The 11107-nt window shown below is 40.1% G+C and overlaps 1 pseudogene; it reads left to right on the forward strand.

Moving 5' to 3' along the window:
* Positions 1 to 10452: 10452 nt before the first annotated feature.
* LOC118538738 (U4 spliceosomal RNA) lies at positions 10453 to 10613 on the forward strand (annotated as a pseudogene).
* The last annotated feature ends 494 nt before the right edge of the window (positions 10614 to 11107 follow it).

An 11107-nucleotide genomic window follows, 5' to 3' on the forward strand; every position in this document is an offset into this window, starting at 1 on the left:
AGGAATTAGCACCTATTGGAAGATCTTACCCCTTGGCTTGAAGGTGAAAATAGAGTAATCAGTGTTACCACAGTAAATTAGAATCAGAGCTATGGAATAAAGGCTGTCAACCAGAGTTATTGACCTAAAGAAATACAGCCACTGTTAGAACAAACAAACAAGAGAGAGCAATAGAATAAATACCTCAACCTCTCCCTTCTCTCCTCCTTTGTGCTTTCTGGTGCCAGAGAGCAAGGGAGCCTCAATGATGCAGTTTGTTCAGGTCAGGTGTAGTGTTCTGACCATGGCAGAGAAGGATGAGTGACTGATGGGAGCAGGGTAGCAAACATAGATGAACTGCACAGGAGTTTTATATGGGACTCATAAAAGAAAATGTTTTGGACTTAAAAAAAATGTTTAACCTGAAATTAACAGTGATTTTCTGAAAAATAAAATGGCTCATGGTTTTGTTTGAAACACAGCAAACTGAAGAAATGTCAGAACAACAGAGACTGGCAAGTTCTGGTCCCCGGCTTTGGTTCTGAGTTTGACCAAGACAGAATTCAGAGCCAAACTCTTAAGAAATCAACTGTTTAATAGTGGTCAAAGCAAAAGTGCACTCTCTGAGTGGGAAGGCCAGAAGGCCCAGAGGTGGCAACTGTACCAAGGGTCAGGGTTGTCTTGTTTTTTATACTTGCTTGGCTTATGGGTCATAACCAGGGAGATCTGATAGAGGTTGCCTTCAATCATCTAAGGGACTCCTCCTACGAGTGGGGAGGGGAAGTTTTTGGCCTTATATGGTCCTTGTTGGAACTGTCATGGCAGCCATCCCCTGCAAGGGGTGTCAAAACCACAGTATAAATAAAATGAAGCTATAGGTTACTGAAGGGCAGTGGTTATGGGGAAAGTCCATGCTTGATCCCCAAGGCTTTCCCTGATTGTTTGCATTCTGGAGGTGGTTGGTGGTTTTCACCTCTTTGGTCAGACAGTCCCATTCCATGCTCATATCTAGCTAACTGCCCTTCTACTACTCTATCACAACTATGAGAGGTCACTGGAACAACTCCTGAATCAGGCCATTTTAATCCTGATCAAGAAGCATTATCTTTGGGTGAAAAGTGATCAAAAACAGGTGAAGACAATGTTCAAAGGCCTAGATGCACCTAATCTCCTCTTGTCGACTGTTTGCATAGCATGCTTTCATTTCAAAACCTGGCTGTATTGAATTATTTGGTCAGGTTTTTTGTTCTGTTTTGTTTTGTTTTTTAATGCAGTTTTCTTGAGTCCCTCAGGCACATTGAACTTTTTTATCACCTTTCAAAATTCTGATGCAGAGTCATATTTAGGAACCACTAGTGTAGCACATCGACTACAGGTTTTGCCAATGCAAATAGATTCCATGGTGGGCTCCACTAATGCTGTAGTTTTTAAACAATTTACTTCTTAGAGTTTTATTTCTTTTTTGTTAAATGGAGACAATGATATTCCTTTCATGGTTGTTACAAAGAATTGAAATACTAAAAGCAAAGCAGATATGAGTAATAGTGAAAATGTGAAACATCTAAACGTGTGAGCTGCATATAAAGGCATTTTTTGAGGGAAAGTCATAGTTTTTTTTTTTAATTTTTTTATTGTTATGTTAATCCCCATACATTACATCATTAATTTTAGATATAGTGTTCCATGATTCATTGTTTGTGCATAACACCCAGTGCTCCATGCAGAACGTGCCCTCCTCAATACCCATCACCAGGCTAACCCATCCTCCCAACCCCCTCCCCTCTAGAACCCTCAGTTTGTTTTTCAGAGTCCATTGTCTCTCATGGTTCTTCTCCCCCTCCGATTTCCCCCCCTTCATTCTTCCCCTCCTGCTACATTCTTCTTCTTCTTTTTTTCTTTCTTAACATATATTGCATTATTTGTTTCAGAGGTACAGATCTGAGATTCAACAGTCTTGCACAATTCACAGCGCTTACCAGAACACATACCCTCCCCAGTGTCCATCACCCAGTCACCCCATCCCTCCCACCCCACCCCCCACTCCAGCAACCCTCAGTTTGTTTCCTGAGATTAAGGATTCCTCATATCAGTGAGGTCATATGATACATGTCTTTCTCTGTTTGACTTATTTCGCTCAGCATAATACCCTCCAGTTCCATCCACGTCGTTGCAAATGGCAAGATCTTATTCCTTTTGATGGCTGCATAATATTCCATTGTATATATATACCACTTCTTCTTTATCCATTCATCTGTTGATGGACATCTTGGCTCTTTCCACAGTTTGGCTATTGTGGACATTGCTGCTATAAACATCGGGGTGCACGTAGCCTTTCGGATCCCTACTTTTGTATCTTTGGGGTAAATACCCAGTAGTGCAATTGCTGGGTCATACCGTAGCTCTATTTTCAACTTTTTGAGGAACCTCCATACTGTTTTCCAGAGTGGCTGCACCAGCTTGCATTCCCACCAACAGTGTAGGAGGGTTCCCCTTTCTCCGCATCCCCGCCAACATCTGTCATTTCCTGACTTGTTAATTTTAGCCATTCTGACTGGTGTGAGGTGGTATCTCATTGAGGTTTTGATTTGGATTTCCCTGATGCCGAGCGATATTGAACACTTTTTCATGTGTCTGTTGGCCATCTGGATGTCTTCTTTGGAAAAATGTCTGTTCATGTCTTCTGCCCATTTCTTGATTGGATTCTTTGTTCTTTTGGTGTTGAGTTTGATGAGTTCTTTATAGATTTTGGATACTAGCCCTTTATCTGATATGTCATTTGCAAATATCTTCTCCCATTCTGTCAGTTGTCTTTTGGTTTTGTTGACTGTTTCCTTTGCTTTGCAAAAGCTTTTTATCTTGATGAAGTCCCAATAGTTCATTTTTGCCCTTGCTTCCCTTGCCTTTGGCGATGTTTCTAGAAAGAAGTTGCTGCGGCTGAGGTCGAAGAGGTTGCTGCCTGTGTTCTCCTTTAGGATTTTGATGGACTCCTGTCTCACATTGAGGTCTTTCAACCATTTGGAGTCTATTTTTGTGTGTGCTGTAAGGAAATGGTCCAGTTTCATTCTTCTGCATGTGGCTGTCCAATTTTCCCAACACCATTTGTTGAAGAGACTGTCTTTTTTCCATTGGACATTCTTTCCTGCTTTGTCAAAGATTAGTTGACCATATAGTTGAGGGTCCATTTCTGGGCTCTCTATTCTGTTCCATTGATCTATGTGTCTGTTTTTGTGCCAGTACCATACTGTCTTGATGATGACAGCTTTGTAGTAGAGCTGGAAGTCCGGAATTGTGATGCCGCCAGCTTTGCCTTTCTTTTTCAACATTCCTCTGGCTATGCGGGGTCTTTTCTGGTTCCATACAAATTTTAGGATTATTTGTTCCATTTCTTTGAAGAAAGTGGATGGTATTTTTATGGGGATTGCATTGAATGTGTAGATTGCTCTAGGTAGCATTGACATCTTCACAATATTTCTTCTTCCAATCCATGAGCATGGAACGTTTTTCCATTTCTTTGTGTCTTCCTCAATTTCTTTCATGAGTATTCTATAGTTTTCTGAGTACAGATCCTTTGCCTCTTTGGTTAGATTTATTCCTAGGTATCTTATGGTTTTGGGTGCAATTGTAAATGGGATCGACTCCTTAATTTCTCTTTCTTCTGACTTGTTGTTGGTGTATAGGAATGCCACTGACTTCTGTGCATTGATTTTCTATCCTGCCACTTTACTGAATTCCTCTATGAGTTCTAGCAGTTTTGGGGTGGAGTCTTTGGGATTTTCCACATAAAGTATCATATCATCTGCAAAGAGTGAGAGTTTGACTTCTTCTTTGCCAATTTGGATGCCTTTGATTTCTTTTTGTTGTCTGATTGCTGTGGCTAGGACTTCCAATACTATGTTGAATAGCAGTGGTGATAGTGGACATCCCTGCCGTGTTCCTGACCTTAGGGGGAAAGCTCTCAGTTTTTCCCCATTGAGAATGATATTCGCTGTAGGTTTTTCATAGATGGCTTTTATGATATTGAGGTATGTACCCTCGATCCCTATACTCTGAAGAGTTTTGATCAAGAAAGGATGCTGTACTTTGTCAAATGCTTTTTCTGCATCTATTGAGAGGATCATATGATTCATGTTCTTTCTTTTGTTAATGTATTGGATCACGTTGATTGATTTGCGGATGTTGAACCAACCTTGCAGCCCAGGGATAAATCCCACTTGGTCGTGGTGAATAATCCTTTTAATGTACTGTTGGATCCTATTGGCTAGTATTTTGGTGAGAATTTTTGCATTCATGTTCATCAGGGATATTGGGCTGTAATTCTCCTTTTTGATGGGGTCTTTGTCTGGTTTTGGGATCAAGGTAATGCTGGCCTCATAAAATGAGTTTGGAAGTTTTCCTTCCATTTCTATTTTTTGGAACAGTTTCAGAAGGATAGGTATTAATTCTTCTTGAAATGTTTGGTAGAATTCCCCTGGGAAGCCATCTGGCCCTGGGCTTTTGTGTTTTGGGAGATTTTTGATGACTGCTTCTATTTCCTTAGTGGTTATAGGTCTGTTCAGGTTTTCTATTTCTTCCTGGTTCAGTTTTGGTAGTTGATACATCTCTAGGAATGCATCCATTACTTCCAGGTTATCTAATTTGCTGGCATAGAGTTGCTCATAATATGTTCTTATAACTGTATTTCTTTGGTGTTGGTTGTGATTTCTCCTCTTTCATTCATGATTTTGTTGATTTGGGTCATTTCTCTTTTCTTTTTGATAAGTCTGGCCAGGGGCTTATCAATCTTGTTAATTCTTTCAAAGAACCAGCTCCTAGTTTCGTTGATCTGTTCTACTGTTCTTTTGGTTTCTATTTCATTGATTTCTGCTCTGATCTTTATTATTTCTCTTCTCCTGCTGGGTTTAGGCTTTATTTGCTGTTCTTTCTCCAGCTCCTTTAGGTGTAGGGTTAGGTTGTGTACTTGAGACCTTTCTTGTTTTTTGAGAAAGGCTTGTATTGCTATATACTTTCCTCTTAGGACTGCCTTTGCTGCATCCCAAAGATTTTGAATAGTTGTGTTTTCATTTTCATTGGTTTCCATGAATTTTTTTAATTCTTCTTTAATTTCCTGGTTGACCCATTCATTCTTCAGTAGGATGCTCTTTAGCCTCCATGTATTTGAGTTCTTTCCGACTTTCCTCTTGTGATTGAGTTCTAGTTTCAAAGCATTGTGGTCTGAAAATAGGCAGGGGATGATCCCAATCTTCTGGTACCGGTTGAGACCTGATTTATGACCTAGGATGTGATCTATTCTGGAGAATGTTCCATGGGCACTAGAGAAGAATGTGTATTCTGTTGCTTTGGGATGGAATGTTCTGAATATGTCTGTGAAGTCTATTTGGTCCAGTGTGTCATTTAAAGTCTTTATTTCCTTGTTGATCTTTTGCTTAGATGATCTGTCCATTTTAGTGAGGGGGGTGTTAAAGTCCCCCACTATTATTGTATTGTTGTCGATGTGTTTCTTTGCTTTTGTTATTAATTGCCTTATATAATTGGCCGCTCCCATGTTAGGGGCATAGATATTTACAATTGTTAGATCTCCTTTTGGATAGACCCTTTAAGTATGATATAGTGTCCTTCCTCATCTCTTATTACAGTCTTTGGTTTAAAATCTAATTTGTCTGATATAAGGATTGCCACCCCAGCTTTCTTTTGGTGTCCATTAGCATGGTAAATGGTTTTCCACCCCCTCACTTTCAATCTGGGGGTGTCTTTGGGTCTAAAATGAGTCTCTTGCAGACAGCATATCGATGGGTCTTGTTTTTTAATCCAATCTGATAGCCTGTGTCTTTTGATTGGGGCATTTAGCCCATTTACATTCAGGGTAACTATTGAAAGATAGGAATTTAGTGCCATTGTATTGCCTGTAAAGTGACTGTTACTGTATATTGTTTGTGTTCCTTTCTGGTCTATGTTGCTTTTAGGCTCTCTCTTTGCTTAGAGGACCCCTTTCAATATTTGTTGTAGGGCTGGTTTCGTGTTTGCAAATTCCTTTAGTTTTTGTTTGTCCTGGAAGCTTTTTATCTCTCCTTCAATTTTCAATGACAGCCTAGCTGGATATAGTATTCTTGGCTGCATATTTTTCTCATTTAGTGCTCTGAATATGTCCTGCCAGTCCTTTCTGGCCTGCCAGGTCTCTGTGGATAAGTCTGTTGCCAATCTAATGTTTCTACTATTGTAGGTTACATATCTCTTCTCCCGAGCTGCTTTCAGGATTTTCTCTTTGTCTCTGAGACTCGTACGTTTTACTATTAGATGTCGGGGTGTTGCCCTATTTTTATTGATTTTGAGAGGGGTTCTCTGTGCTTCCTGGATTTTGATGCCTGTTTCCTTCGCCAAATTAGGGAAGTTCTCTGCTATAATTTGCTCCATTATACCTTCTGCCCCTCTCTCTCTTTCTTCTTCTTCTGGGATCCCAATTATTCTAATGTTGTTTCGTCTTATGGTATCGTTTATCTCTCGAATTCTTCCCTCGTGATCCAGTAGTTGTTTATCTCTCTTTTTCTCAGCTTCTTTATTTTCCATCATTTGGTCTTCTATCTCACTGATTCTCTCTTCTGCCTCATTTATCCTAGCAGTTAGCGCCCCCATATTTGATTGCACCTCAATGATAGCCTTTTTGATTTCTACTTGGTTAGATTTTAGTTCTTTTACTTCTCCAGAAAGAGTTTCTCTAATAACTTCCATGTTTTTTTCAAGCCCAGCTAGTATCTTTAAAGTGATGATTCTGAACTCTAGATCTGACATCGTACTAATGTCCGTATTGAGTAGGTCCCTGGCAGTCGGTACTACCTCTTGTTCTTTTTGTTGAGGTGATTTTTTCCGTCTTGTCATTTTGTGCAGAGGAGAATAGATGAATGAGAGAACAAAATGCTAGCAGGGTAACAACGTCCCCAGAAAATATACTCTAAACAAATCAGAAAAGACCTGAAGCAGTGGGAAAAGAAAGGGAAAGAGAGAAAAAAGAAAAGGAAAGAAAAAAAGAAAAAAGATAAAGATAAAGATAAAAACAAACAAAAGCAGAACAAAACAAAACAAAACAAAAACAGAATGTGATCAAATATGATCAGGCTGGATTATAGATCAGTGCCACACACTAGATTTTGGGTGTATTTTGGTCTGTTAAAAGAAAGTCCCTCCCAAAATTTTAAAGAAAGAAAAACTTATATATGTACAAAAATAAGGGTTGATATGATGAAGGGATGGAATATGACTGTAAAGATGGAAATTATAAAAAAAATTTAAAAAAGGATTTGATAAGTTGTTTGAAAAAACAAAGAAGAGGATTAAAAAAAAAAAGAAAGAAAAAAGGGAGAGAATGTGATCAGGCAGGGGAGTAGAAAAAAACCATACACTAGAGATTTAGAGTATATTTTGATCTGTTAGAAGAAACTCTCTCAAGATTTTAAAGAGAGAACAACTTATATATATATGCCAAAAATACGGGTAACTATTATGAAGGGATAGAATATGACTTTAAAAATGAAAAATAAAAATGTTTTTTTTTTTTTAAAAAAGGGATTGATAAGATGTTGGTTGAAAAAGGGAAAAAGAAAAATTCAAAAAAAAAAGAAAAAAGGAAAAAAGAAAAAAAGTTAAAAAAAATAATTAACTTTGAAAGACTAAAGAATCATGGTAAAAAAGCCATGAATTCTATGTGCAGTATTCCCCTAGCGCTGGAGTTCTGCCGTTCTCATTGATCGGTAAACTTGGTCTTGGCTGGCTGTTCTCGCTGATCTTCTGGGGGAGGGGCCTGTTGCCGTGGTTCCCAAATGGCTTTGCCGGAGGCAAAATTGCCCCGCCCTTGCCGGTCCGGGCTAAGTAATCTGCTCGGGTTTGCTCTCCGGAGCTTTTGTTCCCTGCAAGCTTTCCGTACAGCTTTGGAGGTGGAGAGTGAAAATGGTGGCCTCCCAGTCTCCGCCCCAGAGGAGCCGAGAACTCGGGGTCCCGCTCCTCAGCGAGCCCCCAGAGAAAAGCAGTCAGTGACTCCCGTCTCCCTGGTCTCTGGCCACACTCCGCGCTCACCCGGCCTGTGACCGCGCCTTTCTGTCTGGCACCCGACCCCGGGTGGAGTCTCCAAACCCAGCAGATCCCCGCGGTGCGCTCCCGCACCTCTCCTCCCGGGGAAAGAAGGTGAGTCTCCCCGGATCTGCCGCTTGTTGGGTCCCTGCTGGAGGAGCAGGGGCCTGACTGTGCCGCGGATCATGGTTTATAGCAACCCCGAGCTGAGAGCCCGCGCCTGGGCTCCGTCTCTGCAGCCGGCTTCCCTGCTTCGATACCTGGGAGCTCTGCTGCACTCAGGCACCCCCGGTCTTTCTGTGACCCCGAGGGTCCTGAGACCACACTGTCCCGCGAGGGTTCCACCCCCCACTTCGCCACCAGAGTGAAGTCCCTCAGAGGAGCAGACTTCTAAAATTCCGATTTTGTGCTCCGCGGCTCTATCACTTGCCAGAAGCGGCCGACGGAGGCCCCTCCCCCGCCGTCTATCCTCCCGAATATCACCTCGGATTCACTTCTCCGCACGTCCTACCTTCCAGAAAGTGGTCGCTTTTCTGTTCAGAGAGTTGTTGCTATTCTTTTCTTCGATCTCCTGTTGAGTTTGTAGGTGTTCAGAATGGTTTGATCCCTATCCAGCTGAATTCCTGAGAGGAGATGAAATCCAGGTCTCCTACTCCTCCGCCATCTTGCTCCGCCCCCCTGGAAAGTCATAGTTTTAAATGTATACACTAAAAAATAAGACTGAAAACCAATTAACTAAAATTTACTCTGAGACATTAATGAAAGAATAGTAAATGAAACCCAATAAGTAGAATGATAAAAAAAAGGAAACAATGGAAACTAAATAGAACACGCATACATAATATAGAGTATTAATAAATCAGTTTGTTCTTCAAAAGGAGAAATATAGAATGCAAACCTTTATAAAACTAATCAAGTAATGAAGAGCAAAACAATTAACTAATGTCAAAGGGAAAAGTGGATATCATTATAAATCCTACAGATAATAAAAAGATACTGAGAATATTGTGAGAAACTCATACTTACTAAAAAAGCAGAAACAAAATACACAAGCACTCCAGATGCAGATAGCTTCGGAATATTTAACTCTCCCAAACTCTTCCAGTTTTTCTTTAATCAATCTTACATAAAGTATTTTAGAGACTTAAAAAATGGGAAAAAGTCTCAGTTGATTTTATGAGGGCAGCCTACTTAATATCTCAGAGCCTAACAAATTATAGGAAAATAAAATTATTTCTTTCATGGACAACTCTAACATGAAAATGGTAATCTTCATTCAGTGAGATTTAAAATAATTATACACAATGACCAAGTTGGGTTTATGTTAGGAGTAAAAATGGCTTAACGTTAAAAATTGATTATTACATTAACTAAATAATGGGAACAAATCATGTATCATCTCAAATTATACAGAAGAATAACTTCATTAAATTCAACACCAATTTATTTTATATATATAAAAATGTTTCATCAAAATTAGAACAAAATAGCAATTCATTTATTTGGTAATGAATTTCCACAAAGGAACAAATATACAGTAAATATCATAATTAATAACAAACCACTGCTCAGAAATAAGATCACATGGGTTTAGACTGTTACTATTACCACTTCTACTAAACAGTGTGCTAAAATACCTAGATGTTAAATAAGAGAAGAAAAATAAGTATATAAAGATTGAAAATGAAAAAAATCAAACTGCTATTAATTTGAGATGTGAAAAATTCAGGATACCAAGAAAATAAGCCATTTGAAATTTTGGAGTCAACTGAATATTTTTCAGTCAAGACACCATATTTTAAAACAGAAATTTTCCGTCCTCCAGCAGTTGTTGAAAAATACATTGCTCTAGATGGAGAGTCTTATATGAACAAAGATAAGGTTAATAAGAAATATTAAAGGGATAGAAAGAGAGTCCAAGATGGTAGCATAGGAAAATCCTATTTCTAACTCCTCCCGTGGACACACCAACATTACAATGATATTTAGAATAATTCTCCTGTAAAAAAACTGAAGAGCAGCAGAATAGCTCTTCCATAACACAGGACAAAAAAAAAAAAAAGTCCACATCAAGATGGGTAGCAGGGGCAGAGAGCAGTCTTGACAAGACCTCCATACCCCGCACAACAGCCAATAAGAGGCAGGAGTATCACAAATATGTATCTGCTCTTTGAAGAGTGAGGGGTTCAAGCCCATTTTGGGAACCCAAGCCTGTGGGACATTCCCCAAAACAACAGGCCTTGAAAATTAGAGGGGCTAATGTCTGGGAGAACTGAAGGGCTGTAGGGAACCAGGATCTCACTCCTGAAGGGCTTGTGCACAGACTCACTCACTAGGAGTCTGAAAGCAGAGGCAGTAGCTTAAAAAGCACTGCACCACGTGTCAGGGAGATTTTTTTTACTAGTCTTAGGAAGTGTAAGCTTTGCACAGTGGCAGTATCATAGCCAATGAGGTTTATCCAAAGCACGATTATTGCTAATTGAAAACTTGGAAGTATACCTGAGGGGCAAGGGGTCAACTCGAGATCTTTCTGGGGACACAGAACTGGCTGTAACCATTTTTTAAAAGATTTCATTTTCTCATTTGACAGAGAGAGAGAAAGAGAGAACAAGCAAGAGGAGGAGCAGCAGAGGGAGAGGGAGAAGCAGCCCCGACATGGGGCTTGATCCCAGGACCCCGGGATCATGACCTGAGCCACCCAGGTGCCCGTGGAACCATTTTTTTTTTTTCCCTCTCTCTTTCATTATTGCTAGCTGGGCTGGTGGGCACCTTAGCTGCTCATCCTGCCCCAGCATAGCCCTGTGGCCAGGCCCCAGAAGAGGTGTTTGTCTAACAAGGTCCACTCCACCAGACCCAGAAGACATGCTAACCTCACAAAGGAGACACCCCTTGAATGTCTAGCACTGTTAGCCAGGGGGGCTTGTGTTTGTGGGCCACATGAGATTGAAACAAGTAAAGACAAAGTTTGGAAGTCTACCACGTACAGGGCACTGCACAGAAAACAAATAAAAATGAAAAGAAAACAAAAAGAAACACATCCAAGCCTTCCAGTGACCACTCCTTCAAAATTAAG

The sequence above is a fragment of the Halichoerus grypus genome, chromosome 4 (genome assembly GCF_964656455.1).
Source record: "Halichoerus grypus chromosome 4, mHalGry1.hap1.1, whole genome shotgun sequence".
In the NCBI taxonomy this organism is placed as follows: Eukaryota; Metazoa; Chordata; class Mammalia; order Carnivora; family Phocidae; genus Halichoerus; species Halichoerus grypus.